General features: G+C 42.7%; 1 long non-coding RNA gene across 1 annotated transcript; it reads right to left on the bottom strand.

Annotated features, from left to right (window-relative positions):
- Positions 1 to 12,003: 12,003 nt before the first annotated feature.
- Positions 12,004 to 20,050, bottom strand: LOC309874426. Its single transcript, XR_014316830.1, has 4 exons — positions 19,800 to 20,050; positions 18,403 to 18,518; positions 14,949 to 15,026; positions 12,004 to 12,055 (listed from the first exon to the last, which is right to left on the bottom strand). It is a non-coding gene; the product is annotated as an uncharacterized lncRNA (long non-coding RNA).
- Positions 20,051 to 23,326: the final 3,276 nt, after the last annotated feature.

Genomic DNA, 23,326 nt, shown 5'->3' with positions numbered 1-23,326 from the left:
AGGCCCCAGAATTTTCTTTGAAGGGGAAGGCAGACGCATGCTTTGGGCATATTTCTTCAAGAAACCTAAGATATCCTTATGCATTTTGTTTCACATTGAAAAAGTTTCATGGAGGCTACTGGCACCATGTTTACAATAGGTTACACACACATGTATGAGACAATCAAATTCACTCTGTTCAGTACAAGCTGTCTTCTTATCTTTCACTAGTGACAGGAAGAAATTAACATGTACTGTATACTTCCTAATGTGTACTGAAGCCTCCTTTCTCAGCTACAATGATGTAAATCATTTATCTGACCTCCTCATCAGCAGCCAGATAAGGTACAAGCAGATGTGACCAAGATTTCTACATGCAGTGCTGACCAGATTAAAAGTACAACCATACCTTTAATAATAAAGTGCTTTCCTCTTCAGTCTCCAGCCAACCACAATCTGAAATGCAGGTAAAATTTTATCAGGTTTGCAAACAGCCTAATTCAGTCTATGAAACTACCTGTGCTTCCTTATTTCTGACTACCTGATTTCTCCCCTCTCCCTTTCTAGCATTGGTCATTACACACTCAGGAGGTTGGACCCTCCTAAGAATCAAAGGCCCAAATTGTCCTTTGACAAAGAGCTACCAGGCCAGGCCACAGGACAGGCCTAAAAATTGCATCCCATCAAGTTTGCGGCAGCAGAGCCAGTGAGATTGCAGCAAGCCACGTTAGTTTTTTGAAGCCACGCATCCAGGACACTGCGGGGCACCCCTCAGGTGAAGCAGGCCTGTTGCATGTGTGTCAGTTTGGGGTCCCTGCAGACTGAAAAATAGAGGAAGTTTCCCTTTATTCACCTGAATTACAGCCCAGGCAGCTGTTTCTCCCCCAGAATCACCTCAACCCCGACCCTCAAGGGACACCCTAGGAGTAAAGACTGCTGCAGACTCCCCACCCCAACAGCAGCGCTGGCCAACCCCATGCAACCCCAACGCTTCCCGTCCCTGATCCCCCACACTCAGTCTCATCCCCATGGAAGACAGCATGGCCACTGGTGTTACCTCAGCACGGGGCTGGGGAGCAGGGCTGCAGTCACCCCCAGCAGCTCCTCTGTGCCGCCCCTTCCTCCTCACAGCCTGGGCTCTCCAGGGGCTGCAGGGCAAGCTCTGCTGGGCGCCTGGAGCACCTCCTGCCCCGGCTGCTCGCAGGGCTACTTCTCGCACTCCTTTCCTTGCTGAGCTCTGCTGCTGTCTGTGAGAAACCCACCCATGGCCAAGGGACTCAGCTGGGCCCTGTGGTGGGGCTGTGGGGGGCCAGCATGGAGCAGCCCTGACCTCACCGGCACAGACACCTGTGCCTAACTGAGGAGCCCAGCTAGGGACTGTGAGGGAGATAGAAGCAAGAACAGGGCTGCTGGGACACAGCAGGTGATTTTTAAGCCAGTTACACACATGTGGAAGCAATAACTGCTGAGGAGCAATGCCCCTACCCATGTCTTTTTCAGGGTCCTGGTAGCATGGGCCATCAGCAGCATGTGAGGGAGGTACCAGCTGCCTGGGCAGCACCAGTCACAGGCGGTGTGGGAGCTCACCAGCACCCAGGCTGGCTGCTGGGAGAAGTGGTTAGCCTGCTGAAAGCAAGGCTTTAAATTTCTTAGAATCAGCATGTATTTCCCTTTTTTCCTACCCAAAAAGGCATTGTGAACAGAACTTTCCTTACCGTGTAAACAAATTAATTTTGAGGAAAAAAAATAAACACTGTGGCTTTCCCCACTATGATTCAGCTCATTGGGGAAGTTTCTGGGAAAATGGCCTTGCAAGAATTTCAGTGTTCAGGACAAAAGTAACAAACAGTCATCAAAAGCAAATAAAATTGATCATCGAGCTAAAAGGAGATGCTCCAAGTCACCGTGGCACCAGCAGCCCTCTCTGCAGGGGCGGCAGGCTCGTCTTCACCCTGTGGATTGCCAAATCGCTTCCATCCCAAGCTGAGACACCCCGTAAATGAGACACCTCTGACAGGCACAGGAAAGGGAGGGCAGGGTGGGAAGCATCTCCTTTGGCCCCCAAGAGCAACCACATGAGCAAAAGAAGGGCTGTGGAGAGGGTAGAAATAGTCTTTCCTATGTGCTGCTCTGGGGGAAATCGAGCTCTTCCATTAGGAGAGGCAGAGAAGCAGGCCCGTACCAGAGGTTTTTGCTACAGGACCTGTGCTATCAGGCCCTGCCTTTATAGCTGCCATATGCAGCTCTGCCCTGCACCAGCCAGCTCCTTGGGTGCCACAGGTCAGCACATTGGTCGCAAGCAAGGTGCCAAAGCAAAGGTGACTGCAAGAGGGAAATCCTCTAGAGAAAAGGCACAGGTGATCTCCCAGGTACAAAAATGGCAGAGCTCTGCAGGCTGCTCTGCAGTGCCCAGCCCCTCTAGCCCCACAGCCTCTGCCTTTGAAACAGTCTGATGACTGATTACGGGAATCTCCCTTATGCAATCCCCTAAAATATGACATCTCAATCCTACCCCCATTCCTTTTTCAAAGTAAAAAATGTTTTTCCTGGCCTAATATGTTTATCAGTTAGAGTCTGAGCTAGTTATCAGTACGGGTTTGCGGTATGGAGCCTAGAATGGTTAGATTATTATCATGTCTTATGAAAATCAGACACAGCTTACTCTTGTAGCTGTATATTACAAGGGAAATATGTATAGAGAGATTGGTTCTCCTTAGATTGATATCGCTGAATTGATGCTGTATGAGGCACAACTGCTTAAAAGGTTATAACTGATGTAATTTTTGCCATTACAGGTAATTTATGGCTCCTGTGTGTCTGACTTGTCAAATCTTCTTAGAGAGATCAAACAGGGTCTGTTTGTCATATGCATTTATCTAACACTTGTTTCTCTGCAAGCTTCAAAACGCAATAGTTATTCTTTGCTTGGGTGTCAATTTTCTCGTGTACATCTTGCCTCTTGGTCCTTGTAAATGTCCTCCTAATGCAAACTGCAGAGGTGCTTCAGCAGCAAATATGGGCAACACCTACCTCTACTGCCAGCATTTTTAAGAGAGTTTTTTTTTGTTTTTTTTTTTTCCAAAGAAGGGCTCCAGTCATTCAGATAGGTCTGACTGCAGTGGAAGTTCTGCACACAGATGTCTTAAAGCTCCAGCTATGCCTCAAACCATGCATGCTACATTGTTTGTTTTCCCCTCAACTTTGCATAACACTGAACCAATCTCTGCTGCTGTGAAAACAAAACAAAACAAAACAAAACAAAACAAAACAAAACAAAACAAAAAAGTTCTGGAGATCAAAATACACACCCAGTTTGGGAAGGGAGCAATAATACACTCATATCTGTGTATTACAAACAAGAATTACATCCTCACCCCTCCACTTCACCACAAGGCGATGAGTTCAGCCCAGCTGTAATGTCCTGTCAGGTTGCAGACTTCTTTCTCATCTCACCTTGCTGGAAGTCATATTCTTCTGTATGCACTCAAGGCTAAACTCACAATAAAGGACACTGGAAGTTGTGCTGCTTTAGTTTACTGCGTGCAGACTACACGGTGTGCTGAGCAGGCGTAAGGGCAGACAGGCAAGCACAGGAGGAGTCGAAGGCAAAGCCCACGGGGCGCAGCAGAGTTCAGCAGTACGGTGAGTTTAGCACCATGTAGCCTCTCTACATGGGCACACAGGGTGCTTGCTGGTGGGGAAAGGACCCACAGAGCAAAAGAAGAGCCCTGATGTCCTGCTTTCCTTGCAGCAAGGCAGTACAACCTGCTCTGCAGTCCAGTTTATATGCAACACACTGCATGTGAGTACTGTAAAAGGCAAGGAGCCCAACAGCATGCAGACACATTCACATTTATGGACTTTCTACCCACTCGGCTGTCAAAAAGCTGCATTTTTCAATGGCTATGAAGTGTGAAGTGTCTGGAAACAGAGTGCTCTGGCAAGGAAAAAACTTTACAGAAGAGCTTGGCCAGTTTAACTCTACATTAGGTTTTACCTTCCCATCAACTATGAAATGACAGGACATATTTAAGCAGGCAGTATGATAGGAACGCCAGAGAGAAACTAGTAAAAAATAATATAATTAAAAGAACTATACTTTGCTGAAAGTTAAATCCTCTGCGTAAGTTAATTGAATCAGGTACCTCCACTGATATATCTTCAGTAGCAGGGTCTAAAGTATAGAAGATTTGTGCAGCAAATAGGAAATAGCCTGAAAAAGTACAAACAAGCTTTGTGTGCACAACAGAATTTCAACTGCCAACACACCCAAAATCTGGGGTTCTTAAGATCCAAGGCTTTGGCCCAACAAAATGTGAGAATAATATGCATTTGAGAAATGCTGTTTCAGAAACATCCGATGCCCAGAAAAATTGTTCCTCATATCAGGGAAAATGTTGGTGTTGCTGATTGTTTGAAATGACTTTAATGTAAGGTAGAATTAAAGACTGACAATCAAACATAGCAATAAACTGTAAATTCCATCCACATGTTACAAATAATTTACATACCTGACTACAGGAACTACAGAAGTATGTTAGTTGCAAAGCAACACTAAACCTCATAATTAATATCACTGATACCCTTCTGGAAATATGAACCAACTCTGTGGACGTTTTCCATCCACATCTTTGTTTTTTTAGATTATTTGAAAAAACACAAGTATATTTATTCAAAATTCATGAAAAGCCTAATAAGTTTTATAATAAATGATTTGATTCTTCACAGATTAATTTTAGCACTGATTTATTTTACCACACTCAAAATAGAAATTTGAGATAGAAATCTATTTCTATCTCAAATATTATTCAAGCTGCCTCAGGAGCTGCCACTCCAAAAGAAAGTTTCTTTCTTCATCTCTATCCTTCTTCCTTTCCCCCCTCTCTTTCCCCACCTCTTTCCTTCTCCCCCAGTGCCTTACTTGAGATCTGTATTTTTTTTCTGCCCTGGGCTCTATCCTACAGCAATCCAGAATGGCGTATGAGAATCTGAGTACTGAAACAATGTTTTTGACAATATGTATTAGCATTCTGTCACTTGCCTCTAGGTGAAATTTCTACATGCTTCAGACTATAGAAAATACTAGGAAACTTAGACACTGAATCAGAAAACATCTAAACTTCTTGGAAACCATTTCTGTACTGTTAGCAGAAGAAGACTCAAGGCAGAAATACCTGAAGAATCACCTACAAACTAGAAAGGAGCAATAAGGTTGATTGAGTTTATGAAAAAGGAAGGATATCATCCTTCCTCTGGACATATTAGCCCATTCAAATAAACAAAAGACAAAAGTAACAGAAAAGAACAGGTGCAAAAATCATGGTTTTGAGACTTATTAGTTAAGACATCAAAAATGCAAAAAGAGTATAAAATATTTTCACTGCCTATATCTGCATGATGCCAACCTCTACAGTAAAGCAGAAAAGCAAGAAAGCAAGCAAGCAAGCAAGCAAGCAAGAGAAAAAAAAAAAAAAAAAAAAAAAAAAAAAAAAAAAAGCAGACAGACAAGAAAGACTTGCTCATTTATGAGCATAACTACAACCTCACTGATACTATCAACACTTGCTGGAAACAATCTCCTAATGGGAAAGTGAAAAAATGTGGTTTATAAAAACATACTGAGGAAGGAGCTAGTGCTCTCATTTAGATAGAATTGATTAAAGAAAATCCATGTGTTAGGCCAGACAGACTTGACCACTGTAGATAGTTGAGCACAACAGTCCTGTATGATGGACTCCTACATACAACAGAAATACCAAGTAGGTATGATACAGCTGATAGTGCTTACTTTAATTGACAGCATTAAGTTCAGAAAAATCATTTTACTGACAGGTTTTCACTCCAGAGAACTAAGGATTGTGGGCTACCTGTAATCTTGTGATTGGGTTCTGTGCTGGTTTATGTTCTGGGTATCACAGCCAGAAAGCCTCTTACATTTTGCAGACATCAATTATACAAAATACTGACAGAGAGCCTTAGTAGCGTGGGACATTAGTGTGGTATTTTTCGGATAGCAACACCTTCACAAGCAGAAAACAGTTGTCCTTATTACCATTTTTTGGTTGGTTGTTTTTGTTTACCCCTGATACGTTTACAACTTCTTCATAGACGGGCATGCCAGAAAATTTACTCTCTTCTATCCCTTCTACAATTTTCAGAAACACTTTGCACTCTATTACTGCTATAAACCTTTTAGAAACTGAACTTTAACTTAGGCAGTGGATATAGTGGAATTTCAGCTGCCTTATTCATTAGTAATGGCAAGAGCTCGTTTTCACTAAAAACATCTTTGACAATTAAATATACTGGAAAAATATACCTACCTTCCTGTAAAATATTACTTTTAAAAAAAAACATTTCCATGAATTAATCCATCTGTGAGGGTTAGAGACCTTACTTTGAAGGCACTTTTGTTTTAAATTGGGAGCTTTCAGTCTGTGCTTGATGGGCTCTATGAGATCAGAGACAGTCGACTAGAAGTTATTCCATACGTGCTACTCAACAATGCATGAAAAAGTTTACAATAGGAAATGTGTAAACCTGGTTTAAAAAAAAAAAAAAAAAAGAGTAAAATCCACTGATTTATGGCATCAGCTGGAAGTGTTAGTACAATTTATAAATCAATGTGATTGCATTAGTTCCTGCCACATCAGCAATAGTTTATTGATAAAACAGGCAGTGCAGCCTCTGCTAAGTCATTCCAGAATCACCATCTTGTACATTAACACTGCATGAGAAGAGCATAATAGGCAATGGGGAAGAGAGGGAAAATGGCAATGAAAGGCAGTGTCCCGGGGAAGAGCATCATCCTCTCCGACCAGCACTGAGCCACTATCAGAACTGGGGAGGAAGGTGTAAAGGGAAAAGCAGCAGGAGCCACAGCATATGTGCTTCAAGGAGGAAGCAACCCCATTTCATTAAGTATATTGTAAGCTGTCAACTCTGTTATCTTACTAAACTGCAGGTATGCAGTAGGATTCAGTGTACCACAGCAAGTTTGCTGAAGACACCAAGCAAGCCATGAGGTACAGTCGACACACTGGAGGGAAGGGATGCCATCCAGGGGGACCTGAACAGGACTGAGAGGTGGGCCTGCACAAACCTCATGAGGTTCAGCAAAGGCAAGTGCAAGGTCCTGAATCTGGGCTGGGGCAATCCCAAGCATGAATACCCAAGGCTGGGCAAAGAATGGGTTGAGAACAGCCCCAAGGAGAAGGATTGATGAGAAACACAACTTGAGCTGGCAATATGCGCTTGCGGCCCAGAAAGCCAACCTGAGTTGCTTCAAAAGAAGTGTGGCCAGGAGGTTGAGGGAGATGATTCTCCCCCCTCCACTCTGCCCTCCTGAGACCTCACTGGGAGTGCTGTGGGGACTGTGAGAGCTCTGGGGTGCCCAGCACAAGAAGGACATGGATGTGTTAGAATGAGTCCAGAGGAGGGCCACGAAGATGATCAAGGGGCTGGAGCATCTCTCCTATGAAGCAGGCTGAGGGAGCTGGGCTTGTTCAGCCTGGAGAAGAGAAGGCCACAGGGAGGCCTTAGAGCAGCCTGAAAGGGGCTGGCAAGAAAGCAGGAGAGGGACTCTAAGGGTGTGTAGTGATAGGACAAGGGGGAATGGTTTTAAACTAAAAGAGAGTAGGTTTAGTTTAAATACAAGGAAGAAATTCTTTACTGTGAGGGTGGTGAGACACTGGCACAGGTTTCCCAGAGAAGCTGTGGGTGCCCCATCCCTGGAGGTGTTCAAGGCCAGGCTGGATGGGGCTTTGGGCAACCTGGTCTGGTGGGAGGTGTCCCTGACCAAGGCAGGGGGGTTGGAACTGGATAATCCTAAATGTCCTTTCCAACCCAAGCCATTCTGTGATTCTCTGATTTTGGTACCTTGATCTCCTGCTCCCTTCCCAACCCCAAGCTTCGCTCCACTTGCCACAGCAGTTACACCAGGAGTGCTCCTGGCATGGTGACTCTCCTCTTTACTCACTGAACATCCAAGCTGTAAAGCACTATGGACCTGCATGTGTCTATAGGTACAACCCTAAGTATAGCAATAAATAACACCTTCCTTGCTGAAAGACTCTTTCAAAGTTATGCAGCCAAATATAGCTAAATAACTGAGGTATTACCACCGCCTTAGAGATGTATCTGCTGGAAGGAAGAGAAAGAATATCTCTTTTTAGTAGCCTTGCCTGTTATTTATACAGTCACATCAAAGGGATACAGTACAGTCCCTCAGACAAAATAGTCTGCACTCATAGCTAATTCCAGAAGTCTTGGCTGTGTTACCCCAAGATCCCACACAGGTTGTTACACTCATCTGAATTTGGCAATGATGGTAGGCCACCCAACACCCTCCTGGTATTGCAGTACAAGCACACCCACTGTGTCCTCCCTCACAGGGCAAATCCTGCTCCCAGACCCAGGCTGATCGATCCCACTGTGCTCACGAGGACTGTGCTAGTGGGGACTTTAAATGTAGTTATACCTATCAGTCCCACATCTGAGTTTCCCTGTTTTCTCCTCAGATTTTCCACACAAAATCTGTTGCCTCCTTACATATCCTTAATCTGGAAGAAGTGTTATTTATGCCAAGCAGACAAACCTCAGGCATTTTACAGTGAAGTTCCTGCTAAATGCTGCTGTTCCCATTTGGGGCTGGACAATCTCTCCCTACAACTAACAAAAAAATGACTTCTCCCATTGCAACTCAAAAAAACAAAGCTTTATTTATTTATTTATTTATTTATATCCCTGTGCAGGGATCATCCAGAAAAACACCCAAATTCCACAAAGCCCTTCCCTGTCACCGATGGGATACAGGACCCAAAGGCTTACAAAGAAGTTACCATCTACTCAGTCCAGAATTTTTTAATGTATGTAGTCACATCTTGTATTAACAACATACAAAAGGAATTCCAAGTCAACCTAAGGGTATTGTTTCTTAAACAAAAATTAGAGAAAAGGGAGACAATACACAATCCAATGCAATTGCTGCTGTCACACAGCATGTGCAGGACAACCGGGGGATCAGGTCCAGCCAGCATGGGTTCATGAAAGACAAGTCCTGCCTGACCAACCTCATCTCCTTCTATGACTGGGTGACCCACCTGGTGGATGAGGGAAAGGCTGTTGGTGTAGTCTACCTAGACTTCAGCAAGGCCTTTGACACAGTCTCCCACAGTATTCTCCTGGAGAAGCTGGCAGCCCATGGCTTGGACAGGTACATGCTTTGCTGGGTTAAAAGCTGGCTGGATGACCAGGCCCAGAGAGTGGTGGTGAACGGAGTGAAATCCAGCTGGCGACCAGTAACAAGTGGTGTTCCCCAGGGGTTGGTGTTGGGGTCCATCCTCTTTCATATCTTTATTGATTACTTGGATGAGGGCATTGAGTGCACCCTCAGCAAGTTTGCAGATGACACCAAGTTAGGGGGGAAGTGGCGATCTGCCGGAGGATAGGAAGGCCCTGCAGAGGGACCTGGACAGGTTGAATTGAAGGGTAGAGGCCAATGGGGTGAGGTTCAACATAGCTAAGTGCTGGGTCCTGCACTTTGGCCACAACAACCCCATGCAGCACTAGAGGCCTGGGGCAGAGTGGCTGGAAAGCTGTGCAGAGGAGAAGGATCTGGAGGTGTTGGTTAATGCTCACCTGAACACGAGCTGGCAGTGTGTCCAGGTGGCCAAGGAGGTCAGTGACATCCTGGCTTGTATCAGGAATAGTGCAGCCAGCAGGACCGGGGAGGTGATCGTACCCCTGTTTTCAGCTCTCGTCAGGCTGTGCCTCAAGTACTGTGTTCAGCTTTGGGACCCTCACTACAAGAAGGACACGGAGGCCCTGGTGCGTGTCCAGAGCAGGTCTATGAAGCTGGTGAAGGGCCTGGAGCACAAGTCCTATGAGGAGCGGCTGAGGGAACTGGGGATGTTTAGCCTGGGGAAGAGGATGCTCAGGGGAGACCTCATTGCTCTCTACAGCTACCTGAAAGGAAGGTGTGGGGAGCTGGGCGTTGGCCTCTTCTCACAGGATATCTAGTGATAGGACCAGAGGGAATGGCCTCAAGTTGCACCAGTGGACATTCACGTTAGAAATGAGGAGACATTTCTTCTCAGAAAGAGCAGTCAGGCATTGGAATGGGTCGCCCAGGGAAACGGTGGTGTCACCGTCCCTGGGGGTGTTCAAGGAAAGGTTCAACATGGTGCTTAGGGACATGTCTTAGTGGGTGATAGTGGAGGTCAGGGGACAGTTGAACTAGACGATCTTGGAGGTCTTTTCCAACCTTCATGACACTATAATACAGATAAGTATTCTGTGGAGTGCTGTTACCCCACCAAGAGAATCTCAAATTTACATACCACTGTTTCTATGTGTTTGTTGTTTCAGTGCTTGGAGGGGAAAGCTGAATAGAAAACTGACAGAGGTTTTCCATTTTTGGTTCACAATGAATGAAAAATACCACTCTGTCATCTCCAGCGTCTGGCTAATTGCAGGCATCCAAACATCAGGAATTAAACTACAATAAATGATGAAATTAGTTTAAAAGACACCCAATTCCCCAAATTCCATGCATGGTAAAGGTAGTGGGATTGTTTGGATATTTTTTTGAACTCTATTTTTTTTACCTATATAGTTCTTTTTAAATTTTTAAGTTGTTCTCTGAAAGGCTGAGGACTAAAATTTTCTTCAGTAGATCTGGATATCTTAAAAGCAGGCTTCTTATGGGTCCAAGACCTGCACTGTCAATCGGTTAAGCTGTGTACAAACATTTCTATTTTCAGGTTTACACATTTTTTACATGACAGAGACCTGTGATCCTGCAAAGATTTATTACACCCCCGTGCTTCACTCTTAATGCTCTAAAAATTTGACTGAATTTCTCATCAGGGATTTCTCACAGGACATAAATTCTGTTGCTGCAGGGGTAGCATTGGGGAGTGGAACAAGCAGAGCTGTGCACATAAGGATGAGCCAGGAGCCCTGCGTGACCCAGCACAGGCCATGCCTCCACCTGCAGGGTGCAGTCCCACAGGGTCTGAACACAGCACAGAGCTGGATGGTGATGACAATGGGTCCCATCTACAGCCCTGGACAATGCAAAATAATCAGCTGGGTCCAAGGGCCCTCTAGCAGATAAGGGCCAGAGGCAGAACTGGAGACAGGACTCCAAAGTGGGCCTGTCTGGAGGCAAGGTCAGAGATACATATGCCCACAGCATAGTTTAGAGATGAAACGGGGCTCCTGGGCCCATGGACAGAGCATCTAGGAGAAGCTGATCAGGGCCAGTAAGGCATCCTAGTACTCACAGGACCGTGACAGCCAGAGCCTTTAGAGGAAAGCTCAGGCAGGGTCCTGATCTCATGAAAATCAATGAAAATGATGCCACTGACTTCCTTGAGGTCAAGATCCACTACACATCTTTCTTTTCCACATCCTATATCATGCACCTCAAAAACCCTTGGGTTGCATATCAAATAAATAGATGAAAGTGATGAAAGTTAACCAAATTCATGCAACAGTCAAAGCACTACAGATAATCACAGCTGTTAAGTATATTAGCACTGTATCAGCTGCAAACAAAATAAAAACTGCTATTGTGTTTCTGGCCAGTACTAGAAGGTCTTGAAGCTTTTTTTCTTAGGCTAGCTGCCAACAGTACCCTGGGAGCGCTAACACTCCGCCATTTCATTTCAAGGCTAATACTGAAATATAGTAAAAAATCAGCATTTTTACAGGGCTTTAAAGGCCAAAGCAAAGATTCCTCTTGCTTTCAGCAAGTATTGGATCAAGTAGTGTATGTATCATTTTTATGTGTGAGAGTGATGTTGCCCTCTGGTGGGTAACCCACAGCCAGAGCAAAGCACTTGCTCTTGATGCAAGCAGAAGCTATTTTTTGATACTGGAATATTTGCAAATACCAGGTGATTTAGCTTTGCTGCACCCCAAGGAGGCAGGAATGCCTCTTTTTACAAGTGAAGAGAGGGGAAGTACAGGAAGGATGCAGTTTCAGTCTGCCTCTATTTGAAGAATGCAGCCCATTACCTTCCAGGGCAGAATAATCCCCATTCAACTTTTCCAAGGTCACATAGAATATCTGCAGGGAAAAGAAAAAAAAAGAAAAAAAAAAAAAAAAAAAGCACCATGTTTCATGATTCTCAGTTTTAACAAGATAGAAAAAAAAAACAATCCTTCAAATACTTACATTAGTCCTTAAAAAACTCTAGACACTTCTTATATTTTCCATATGCTTGCATTAATTCTCACCTATATTCATTTATTTGGTTAGCCTTCTTTCATGGAATCTGATTTAATTTTTCTTAAGTAACAGATAAATTACCAGTGTCTATATTATCAGCACCCTATTAAGAACAGGAATCCAGCTCGATGCCACTGGGACGTTGTAACATTCCTATCTCATCAGCGATCAGACTGAGGTCTAGGGAGTGAAATTTATCAAATCCCATTGTACAGTGTATCTGGAAGGATGATAAACATGATTAAAATTCATTTCACCAGCACAGTTCCTCATATGTATTTGATGTCCTTTTTCCTTGGAATGGTTAGACAAATTGCACAGTTTCCTGAAATTAAATTCAGTCTTGGATTTTATACAACGTGCCCTGATAATACAAATCAATATTTTGACAAAACACATTTTTGCCTGAAGATGAAGTATAATGTGTAATGAAATACATTTAAGTACTTTATAATTTATCCTGAGAGCACAATGCATTTGACCATATGTCATACATCATTTCATAGAAAACAAGGTGAAATATATAATCTATACTTCTTCTATGATTCTAAGAAGCAACTGTATTGAGGGTGCTTACTTGAGCACAATTAAGCACTTAATATTCAGAAAACATTTCAAATTAAGGATCTGTGAGTAACCTCTAAAAGATACGCATTGTTCTACACAATTTAACTTCAAGATCTTTTTTCTTTATCTAATGCAGTATTTTGTTCTCTAATTACTCTCATTTTCAAGATAGTACATTATCTTCTGTGTGTCAGCTTGCTTTTGCCATAGACCTCGCAATGCTTGCTTACATTTGTAGCATGAGGAGCAAAAGAAAAGTTTCTCTGGACCATTCACTCTCCGTATGACTGTTGCCTGATACCTTTAACAAATGAGATGGTTTCCTCTGAAATTTCCATGGCTATTCATCCTCCAAGAGCTCTCTGCCCATGAAACACAGGGCGAGAAATTTCACAGGCAGTAGTGATGTAGAGGGAAATTTAAAAGTTGGTAACTTAACTTGTGCCAGTTACAAAATTCAGTGAGGCCCAGATGAAGCATTCAGGAGCCTGAATCTTCTTCACTTCACAGGGAGATAAGACAACTTATGTACCTTCATGGGTCTCAGCATCATGTATGTTCTGCAAGTTGAGGTAAACACATGAGCAGGAATTTAACCTTTGACCGAAACATGAGCCAGATGAGGTAGTGTTCGATGGGAAGCTTCAGCAACTCACCAGACAAGACTCCGATACACACAATAGAGCAAGGCATGTATTTTGCTTATTAAAGTTTGTTCCACATAATAGCATGCCTTATTGAAGTCTCACTTACTGCTCGGCCTGAAGTCTTTCCAAGGAGCTTATCAAAATTCAAGACCTAAGTGCCTAGACTACAGCCATTACACACAAATTGTTTTCACTCAGTCCAAGACATAAGCATGTTCAGGTGGTACGCAGAGGTCTGTTACTAAAACATTTCCCACTTGAAATGTAATTGTTCTCCAGTTAGGAAGTAATCATTGAAAAGTAAAACCCTACAGATGACACACCGAGTTTATGTTCACAGAAGGTTAATACTTTTTCCATCCACAGTGGAACTGTTTGTAATTTATAGGCAAAAATTCAGCCCTGGTGTAAGCAAGTGCAATTCTTATTGATCTCAATAGGAGATGCACTCATTTATAGCAGGGCTGTTTTTGGCTTCATGTCTGTTTAGCACCAGAATGAATACTATTACAAGACAGGGCATAGGTTCAGTACATGTTGAAAGCTTTTGCGTGTGAATATTAAAATAGGCTGTCTCCACAATAGCAACTATTTTGGGCTGAAGAACACAACATGTGCCAATCTGAGTTGCATAATGCCTTGCATATCTCGGGGTTCGCTACTCTGAATAGTTCTCTGCTGAATGGCTTCTTAATCTCTCCAGTACAGTTCCTGTATAGATCCTCTATCTAACAGAGCAACGCAGCGCTTTGCTCAATAGACGTGCCCTGTATTCACTCTCAAAAGCACAAGCCAGCCTGTGGGAGAGACTGAGGCAGATCTTCGCTTCAAGAACCCTATGGCTTACGCTATTTTGGTATGAGAATTTAAAGAAAAAAAAAAAAACAAACACATTTTTTTACACATTTGGTTTTCATTTGTTTGAAACAGTTTTGTAGCCTAATAAAAAGACCTACAGTTTCATAAAAGGAAGTTAACTGGTTGTCTTTGGGCAGTAGGAGACTTTTTCATTTATTACTGGGTTATTTTAAGGGCATTAACTGCAGTCATCCCGTGAGCTCTGTTATAGAACTGATTTGATTTAGAGTCTTTTTTAATTACACTGTGCTTTATTAAAAAAACAAATGTCAGCGTGGAAGTACTGGATTCATGGCCTTTCTTATTATGCTGCTTTAGCCTGGAAGGCAGAGCTCTACTTGTAACCCCTTACATTGTCCACTGTCCATCTACCTGCTGGCTGGCAGCAAGCATACCCAGAAGAAACACAGGGTCGGGGTGCTGGTGTTCCCACTCAAGCCCTCCTTCCAGCAGCAGGAATGTATCTAATTTACCAATATAGTTTTACCTTCCAACAGAAAGTAATCTGACAGCCTGATCTCACCTTCCAGCACTTACACCCAAGGGGAAGGCAATTTGCCTGTCTAACCTTGTGTTTTGGCAGGGGGACAAGAAAAGTAACTTTTCCACTTCTGCCTTCCCACGGATAACATACAGACCTCAGGATGGCCATAACTTACCCAATTAGCCACAGTGCCTGCCATCCTCAAAATATACTCAGAAGGCTTTTCCAAAACGGATGATCACAGCACACAGCTCTGAAATAAAACACATGCATATTTCTAGCTCAAGGAAACACATATACTGTGCTTTAAATATGCTTACCTTAGCGTTTTCTTCAATACAGCATGAACAAGTACTGCGTAAGCATAAAACACTGGCAGCTAGCATTCACCACACAGAGATTATACAGGGTAACAAATACACTGAAAGCTTAATTTCCAAGAACCCAGATGATTCCTTAATTTTAATTAGATTTTTCCACATAACATATACTATATCAATAAATTTCACTTTATAGCTATGACTAGAAGGGCTATCCAGCGCTGAGTGGTATTAATTCAAATGTACATCAAGGGACAAATTAAAATGAGGACATAGTCCAGAGTAACAACTCTGGGAAAGTATATGAAAAGCTGCATGCTTCGCTCAAACTGATGCTGGGGAAAAAAAAAAAAAAAAAAAAAAAAAAAAAAAAAAAAGGAGGAGGAAAAGGAGGAAGAACAAAGTTGTCTAGGGCCTCTGTAAAATAGAGTTTAGCCACTGAATCCACAGTCATGGTTCCTCTTGTTCCTGCCTAATCACCTCCTGGTGCTGTTTCCTCCGATCCTGTCCTATCAGGCAGCGTCACCATCACATCTACTCTCAGTATTATTCAAGAGAAAGCTAAAACTCCTAAGCAAAATTCATGCCTTAAAGTCACACTGGGATCAAGTCTGGAGGAGCACTGCAGTAACATGAGAGACTTATACGAACCCTGGAGCTACTCTCAGCTATACCTAACTGTTTACAAAATAAGCCCCAAAGGGATTTTGACAGCTAGATTTTACCCTGGACTATGGGAGGCAGTGGAAAGGGACAGAAGGGACTAAAAACATATTTGAGATAAGAAAGCGAGAGGCTGTTTGCCTTAGTTTTTGACTGAGAATTTTTTATTTTTTATTATTATTATTAGAATATCCTTCAGCTAAGTGAAAGGGCAGGAGGCATATGAACCTCATACCCCAAATATAAGACCTCCATCAAGTGGAAAAACAAAACAAACAAAACAAACAAAACAAACAAACAAACAAAAAAACTAGAAACACCAGTGACAGAGGACTCTTTATTGGTTACCAGATAGATGGACCCAAAACCTTCTCTAACTTTTCCAGTACACCCAGGGTGACAGTACAAGCAGTAAACCCTACAGTTATTCAAGTGTCAAAATATCAGCTCAGTGCCAAAAATTCAGCAGCTGGAAATTGATGCAACTAAGGTAATAAGCACTTCTGGACTTTTGGGGCTGCATGGGTAAGTTAAATAAGCACAGAACACGTTACAAATAGCATACGCTATATCCAAAAAGGTCATTTGGCTGCACAGCTTTATAGATTGGTCTTGCTCAGAGCTAATACCTGTGCTGTGGATCTGAAGGAGATTCCTGCAATAAAAACAGCGTGTTATCCTAAAGGGCCCGCGCTTTCCATCAAACTTCCCTGGCTTCAGCGAAGCTGGAACAAGGCTGATGACTGCAGGCTTCCTTAAAGCAAAGCCAAGCTTTGCACTGAGTCAAAGTCAGGGCTTGGTTTACAATAAGCAGAGCATGGGACAAAAAGATGTTTTGCCTTGCAGGATAATGGAAGCCCTTCTTTTATAGGGACCAAGTTCCAGATCTGATATGTCCAGCCAGAGCTTTAAAAAATCTCACACATGCATGTCAGCTATTGAATGATATTGTTTAAAGCTAGGAACTGTGAGCTGTTAGTCTTTAAATAATAGGCAGACAGGCTAGAAATTCCAGTGAGTGATTTATAAGCAGGTGGAAGAGAAAGTGGAAACTTCTGTGAATCTTGGTCATGGTCCAGATCAGAGCCTTATTTTGATGGAGGGCTCCCTCTTCTGGATTTTGATTGAAGCGTATTTCCCAAAGTCTAAACTGTTTTGTTTTCTTTTTTTTTTCCCAATGCATTTGGAAGGTGTTTTCAGATAGTAAAACTGAGCAGAGAGGAAGCCTCTACGTGCTCTCACAGCGCAGCGGTCCTACTACCACATACACTGTGGGGATCTGGGCTTTGGGCAGCATGACCAACAGCATCTGCCCCACAGACCTGCTACAGCTAACGGGAGCTGAACTGTGTCCTTACTTTTTAATTTGCATATTTAAGTTAATGGATGTCCCAAGCACAGGAGTAAGTGAGGACTCTAGCTTATGATTTTTCATTTTTCTTGCTTTCTAAATGCAAGTTTGGGAAAGTTACACCATTAAGAAATAGCCTTAGTGGTGACAATTCCTGGGAACTCTACTTCGGGACAAGAATGCCTTCAAGTTAAGCAGCCCCAAAAGAAAAATATCTATTCAGCTGGAAGTTCTCCAGTGACATGAAAAATATCCTGTTAGTCTCTTATACAAATCAAAATAGTCTTATACAAAAAAGTCCTCCCTAATCTGTGGGGAAATTCCTCCCCCCTAGGAATTCCTTCTGAAAACAGACACTTCCTGAATGGCAGGTGGGACTGCTAGAAACTGAAACTGCATCTTTGAATAATTTACATTTCTTAAGGAGAATAACCTTTTCGGGCAGAAACCTGTTTCAACGAAGATTTTCCTTTAATACAGACAGAGTTTAATACCCCAGTGCAAATACATCTATAAGACTATGGCTACAGATTGCTATCATGGCCAGAGAGGAATTCATTAGTTCACAATAGAACAGGAATGCAAGCAAAACTGAGTTTTGCTGAAAATAAAATAATAGTAATAATAACCCATACTGCTTCATAGCCTGAAAAGGAGTCAGATTTTTGAGGGTTTGGCTTTGGGGAATGAAAGCAATTGTGCCTTTTGTTTAAACGGAAAAATAATCCAATTTAAAGTAAACAGTTCAAATTTAGCAACTACAGACACTGTAATGAAGGATCTGACAAAAGCTGTACATGCCTGATCAGAAAATCATACACTGTTCTTTCAGATGTAATAGTCCAAGCCTTTGCCTTCTAATGTTGTTACTGCCCAAAAGACAGCATTCGCCTAGACCAGCTATTCTCTGGCTTTTTTCCTGCCATTTAGCAAATAGCAATCAGCCCTGTCAACTTTTGAGGATTTTGATGTGAGGCCAAGGAGATCTGCAGACCATCTACAGTGAGCTCCCAGACTCACTTGCAGGCCCTCATACCTCAGTTTGGGAATCAGTGACCCAAAAAGCCCCAGCTGAAGCCAGATGCCTCCTTGCCCTTGGCGCTCTGCAGTCGCATCGAAAGAAACAGGGCCGGTCCCAACAGAATTGGCATACAGAGACAGATGCATAAAGGGCATGAGGGAAAACAGAAGGAAAGTAAGCTGCTTAATGCCAAGCAGCAGAACAGACAGAAAGCTGGGAAGAGGGGGCAGGCTTCCTGGGAACAAATCGGTGCGCTCTGCAGACAGCCACAGACCTTCAGCTGTGGCCACAGTCACAGAAAGGGGCATAAAAAGGCGTCCACTGGAACAGCACCTCCAGGCTTATGCAGAAGTCAGTGTTTGGGGTAAGACATCCCCATAATTTCCAGCACTAGAAAAAATACAGACAGGGAACTATGAGCCAAGTTCCTAACTGAACAACCCCAACTCCCTTAGCCTGTCTTCACAGGAGAGGTGCTCCAGCCCTCTGATCATCCTTGTGGCCCTCCTCTGGACTCCTCACACCATGCTCTTCTTGTGCTGGGGGCCCCAGAGCTGAAGGCAGTGCTCCAGATGGGGTCTCACAAGGCTGACTAGAGAGGAGGAATCACCTCCCTTGACCTGCTGCCCCACGCTTCTTTTTGAGCAACCAAAAAGGTTTTTAGTTCCTTCCTAATTTACTCCCCCACACTGATTTATCTTTAATAAGCCTCTGTGTTCATGTTTTCTCGGAAGAGAATTGCACAACTCTCCAACCTTTCACCAGAGCTTTGGGCTAAAATCCTCATGCACTTGTGCATGCCTGCCTGGGATGCAGGCCTAGATGCAGTTGGCTCCCTCCAAAGGAATGACAATTTTAACCATTTGACAAGCTCCATGACACAGTGTTTTAAAAGAAAATTCCTATTCAAAACAAAGGAAATGCACATGAGTCAACTGTCCCACAGAGAAAATTTGAAAGGACTGTATGCAGTGGCTCTCTCTCAGGACATCTGCTGTTATCTGTGTCCCAGGCCCACCCATTTGCTGTTAATGCTTGAAACTCACATCTTACGACAGGAATCACAGCAATTCTTACCATTTAGTCGTCCTCTCTGCTGGTAACTCCTACCTCTGACTAAACCAAGTTTGTAATAAGAAACAAGGAAACAAGGCTTTCAAAAGTAATAGCCATCCCACATCACTCCTCTGGGAAGCTAGTGTGCTACATTCCTTCAGGGCCCTTCCCCACAAATCGCAGGGCACTGACATAGGAAAATCCCATACCATATTCATTAAATTGTTTTCACTCAGGATTTTATTATCATTGTTCCTGAGAGATACAAATGCATTCCATTCTGTCACATCCAGAAATACCCAATTCAATACAGCCTGAGGTTTTTGCTGGGAAAAAAAAAAAAAAAAAAAGATTGCTTTCCCTTTCATAGTCCCTGTTAGCTGTAAGAAGAGCCGTTAAGCTGTGCGTTATTCCTTGCATGGTTCCCACTAGCTGTGAGAACACATGTCAGGGGATAGGTTTTTATTCCTTCCTAATCTCTTCATATCCTCCTATTTCCCTATGGCTAATGGTGATGTCCATTCCCACATCTGCCCTGGGTGGGCTCTCACTCCCCTATTGTCCTCATCACATTCACTTTCTTAATTTCTGCTGTTGTACTTCCAAAATCATTACCACCACATCTCTTGGTCCCCACTGCTCTGTTGCTATAATGTCCTCTTCGTTGGTTAGAGACTCCTCATTCCTTGTTGACTTAGCTGGGTAGAGCAGGGCACTGGGACAACAGAAAGCTGGAGATCTGCTGGGGGATACAAAAGACATATCAATGCATCTCTGACTTGATTATAAAATTCAACTGGTTCACATTACTTAGTTTTTCCAAAATATCCATGAGATGGTCTTTCAAAAAGAGAGTAACAGCAAAAATAAAGAGTGGGATTTGGACATTTTCGGGAGATCCAATCAGGGAGTGAACTGGAGACTCAAAAAAAAAAAGAGACAAAACAGTTTCACATCAACCTGAAAGGGAAAGGGCTGAAAGTCTCCACTACTTTGGATAAATCCTCAGCTTATAACATCAGATAATAACTAGAAGTGTCCCAGCATATCACCAGGACATTTTTCCTTTATATGTATATTAATTACAGAATTTGCCTCCAGAATGCCACTGAAAACTGTTTTCTAGATGCAAGGCCTCTGATCTAGAGCAGTGGTTTTTAATGGGCAACTTTATGCAAACAACAAATCTATGGTGTTGAAAGCAAATCAACAAGACCAAGAAAACCATCTTATCCTGAAACCTACCCCTTGGTTATATTTGCTTGATGGAGCATCCAATTTGACAGTGCAGCTACAGCAACTTCATGGCTGGCAGCTACCCTGTCCAGCAGTTACTGTCTCCATGTCTGACCCACGTGCTCCTTCCACTTTGCTGGCACTGCCAGTCTTCTCTGTTCAGTTCCCTGAATTATCTCAATAGAGGATCAGATGGCTTTGCTCTAAGAAAGGTTTAGAAAATGCCTGCAATGGTGGGAAATGGGAAGCAGGACTGTTCCTTTTGGGAGCACTTGCATCTGCTTACGAATGTACTATCAGACCAAACCCTGAGTTTCACGACAGTGTCTGTGTTCAGGACACACTTCATGAAACCAAAAATGTGGGATTATTTCAAAGGACACTCTATGGAGATTTAAATCAGACTTTTAGAACTCTAATAGAATTGCCAGTTGTGATTAAAGCCACCCAAAAAGGACTACATCTAAACCTTCAATCCCGATTACGAAATGGTTTCCACAGTTGTCATCTCTAGAAGTCAGCACAGTATCAGAAATCAGAAGAAAATTCTTCATTGGACTGTTATAGGTACAAGGCAGACTTCACTCTGAAATGCTGAACCAACCTTATTGTAGGTATATTTTCACAGGAAAAAAAAAATCGGTATTTTTTAAAAAAACACAACATAATATGAAAAATACTGAAGGAATGATGTTATAATTCCTACCACACGATATTGTATAAAAAGTGACATTTATAAAGAACTTGTTGATAGATAAGAAATAATAGTGCCTAATCTGTCCTGTTTGCCCAAGACAAATGTCTATTTCCATTCAAACATTGGTGCCATTACCACAAAACCATGACCTGTCAAGGAGTCAGATCCTGAAGTCCTTATGACCCTTTGTTTTTTTCTTATTCATGGATATTTCCCAACGAATATCTCAAGTTTCAAGAATTTTCTTTAACCATAATTTTGGAAAATTATATGACAAACTCCCATTTAGCCATGCAAAGAACAGATTCAGTAAAACTAGGATGGTATCCATGCTTTTGGCCCAAAAAGCACAGGTTCATGTATAGACAAGGAAGTCTTTCCAAGGAGCTGCAAGAAAAAAAAATAAAAATCTAAGAGTTAAACCAATTTGATGTGACTTCACGGGGGATCCCAGTACTCTCACCAACATCCACGAACCAGGTGAAGCAGCTAGGCTGGGGCCCTCTAGAAGCGAATGATGCAAGCAGCTTTTGCTTCAGTATTCTCTTGTTCTACAAAATTGCTGAAAATGTTTGGAATTTTATGTATCCTCTGGCAATTCTGGGGAAGAAAAAAGGGAAAAAGAAAAATTCGTAACTTTTCAACGTGGACAGGATTCATAGGATTTTAAGTATGTTAAGCTATTAATACTTTTCAAAAAACGTAAAAATAGGGAAAATCTACAAAACTACATTCCACGTCTGAGAGTTATGTTATAGCTAGCTATAGTACTTAATTCCTAACTGACAGCTTGCTAAGAAGTCCTAACAGACATAGCCAGGACTGCCCAGTTTGAACCTAAATGTCAGGGCTGAGCCATGACACATTGACTCAACGCATTACCTAAAGAATCATCCTTATAAAAAGCTTTCGACCATCTTTTATGTATGTGACCAAGTGGAACAGCGTGTCAGTACAGCAAATGCAAACTACACAGTATTCCATTAAAGCAATTGCATAGCCAGACACAAAACCTAGGACTCAGAGACCTCATGTGAATCTGAAAGTCCCTGGGGAATTTGAGCTTGATGAGAAATACATATAAATATTATAATCTGTGACAGATATAATCTTGCTCCAATATTTTCCACTTTATTTAAGAGAAAAGCTACCTATTTTGTTCAGCCCCACCGTCTGGAAGTTCCAAAGATAAAAGGACCTCTCAGCATGAGCAAACTGCAAAACGTATTTGAAAATAAATTCGTAATGACAATTGGCATTAAAGAATTTATTTTCAAATACATTTCACAGCCTGTTCACGCTGAGGGGTGCTTTTATCTTTTGAACTAGGTGCTGCTAGGCTGAGCAGAGATGAAGACAGTTTCCTCTTAACTCTTTCAGCACCACACACACAGCAGTATCCATATGGATTTTCTTATAAAGCACTTATACTTACATTAGACAAATGCCTCATTACAGGGGCTCAGTTTCTAGACCCAAGAAAAGGAGCAGATAACCACAGCTTTCCCATCCAATCATCTGACACCTACTTTTAAGTCAAAGAATATTTCTTCTGCAATGCTTAATGGCCTGTAATGCTTTTTCTCAACAGAAATCTGGATTGCGGGGCTAACAGTGCCTCTCTGCTTAGCCACAGATCACAACAGCTGTAAAGTAGCAGGCTCACTGCGTGGAGTTGGAGTTTCCCGTCTCCCGGTGAGAGTCAGCACCTTGAGTTACAAATAGCTCCTTGCTGACAGGGGAAAGGTGAACCCTTCCTCCATTTCTGTCATCCCTTCTGCTTTGCCTGCCTCGATCTTCATTGCAGCTCAGTTGCTTTTAAAGCCATGAGGCAAAGCCAGCTTGCTGCTAACAGCATAGCCCAGCCTTCTCCACACTGCTGCCATCCTACAGTCATTCCTATCCTTTCCCTTTGGGCATTCACACAGCTGCACAACAAGCCAGGATGGGAAATATCCAGCAGAAAACAACCTGTATGGTCTGAGTTGCTTTTCAGCAGGATAGTTCCCTGGCTGGTCTGACTGCATAGCCACAGAGACATCACAAAGGCAAAAGTTACAGGGTGGGAACAAGCAGTCAGGCAAGGGCTGTGCTGAGACGTATTCGCAGCATTGTGGATTTATGTTGGATTTTAAAAGTACCTGCATAACCACAGCCTAACACAGACATATAAGAAAAGTGTCAGTAGAGCCTAAAGAAAGATGGTATG

The sequence above is a fragment of the Aythya marila genome (assembly GCF_965140915.1).
Source record: "Aythya marila genome assembly, chromosome: 2".
Classification (NCBI taxonomy): domain Eukaryota; kingdom Metazoa; phylum Chordata; class Aves; order Anseriformes; family Anatidae; genus Aythya; species Aythya marila.
The sequence above is the reverse complement of the archived record's forward strand: the minus strand, read 5'-3'. Positions and strand labels throughout refer to the sequence as shown.